Below are 1,655 nucleotides of genomic sequence, written 5' to 3' on the forward strand. Positions count from 1 at the left end.
GCAGGATTAGCTTTACAGTCTGCTGCACAACTGATGCAAACATGGTTTCCCTGACTAGAAGAGTTCTCTCAGTTCTATTGTCATTCCTGTGCCACTCAGACACAAATTCCACCCACATTACTGAGGGTTTCCAGTGCCAGGCCCAGGCAATGACAGGCATGGTAACCAATGGCTATGATGCAGCAGAAGTAGAAGTATCTCAGAGGAATGGTCCCAACAGAGGCTTAGAAGAGCAAGTAATTAACAGTATGGGAGGAAGGAACAAAACTCAGCAGTATTTAAAATGGGCAATGAAGGCTAAGTAGGAGGTCTAGAAATGAAGAACATTTTGAGTTTGTTTGGAAAACAAGAGCATTCTGGGTGGGTACTTGGGTAAGGGAAGGAAGTGGAAAACCAGTAAGTTGAAAGTTGGCTGGAGATAGATTGTGAAATATGCCACATAGAAGAGACAGACCTCCATGCTGTGTTTGGTGTGACAGTATGTAAGGAGCAAACAGGTCTGTTCTAGAAAATGGCTCAAGTGCAGCAAGGCTGGATCTGATGGAAGGAGAAGAGAGACGAATTTTAAATATGTATCCTGTTCCCATCTGCTCTAGACTTAACCAGGACAATAGTCGTTTGTATCTTTTAGGTTGTTCTGAGCTTAAATGAGGATGCACACAGAGCACTGGGACAGTAATAACAATAATGCAACACATCATTGGCTTCATTACCCTTCAGCTGGCTGTTTGGCTGGGTAAACACATGGGCTGTGTTATCTTCTAGAGCTGGTTTTCCTGTGATTCCAGATTAGGGCATCTTTTAAATCTAGGCAAGATGTAAAGGTGGCCTGGAGGGGCTGTTACACAAGACTGGGGTCAGTCACTGTAGTTTGTGTCCATTGGAGAGACAGTTGGGGCCTGTGGTATATTAAAGTATGCTCGCCCTAGAACTCCAAGGTGAGATCGCCTGAGCCCAGCCAGCTTCGCACAGGATGAGTATGTAGTGGGCTCAGGGCAGGATATTGCAAAAGTCCAGGTGAGAAAGGTCAGTCTAGCACCAGCCCTGCTCCCATCCTCCCTCCTGCCTTGCCCCAGCCCCTGGAGCCCGAGTTGGGCCAAGAAGCCAAGGAGTAGAAAAATGACTGGACAAAGAAGGAAAAAAAAGGGTCCTGGCTGGAGGCTGGGAGAACACTGGCGAAGCTGGCTTCCCCCCTGAAGCTGGGCCTGAGCCCAGGAAACAGGCCGGGTAGGGACAGCCCCAGATGTAGCAAACTGGGCCCAGCGGCGAGGGCGGCAGCGGTGGGCAGGCCCGTGGCAAGCTAGGGGGGTGAGGGTGCGGGCGCGCTCCACCCTGGCCTGCAGACCAAGGAATCAGAGCAGGGAGTGAGGCGAGGGGGGGGGGGCGCGCCAGGGTGGAGATGGAGACGGAAAGAGCGATGGCAGGAAGCCGGGAGGAGCGAGCAGGGGTGGAGACCGTGGAGAGGAAGGGAAAAGGGCGGGCAAGAGGGGTGGAGGGGTGGAGAGAGGGAAAGAGAAAAAGAGAGGAGGAGAGAGGGGAGGCGGGGTAGGGGGAAAGGGAGAGGCTGGGAGAAGAACCGGCTGGGGAGTCGGGCGCAGCGGGCACTCGGGGCAGTCGCGCCGGGCCGTCCCCGCCAACAAGGCGCCGCCATTCCG

This window comes from Dipodomys ordii, unplaced genomic scaffold, assembly GCF_000151885.1.
Source record: "Dipodomys ordii isolate 6190 unplaced genomic scaffold, Dord_2.0 Scaffold36, whole genome shotgun sequence".
Lineage (NCBI taxonomy): Eukaryota > Metazoa > Chordata > Mammalia > Rodentia > Heteromyidae > Dipodomys > Dipodomys ordii.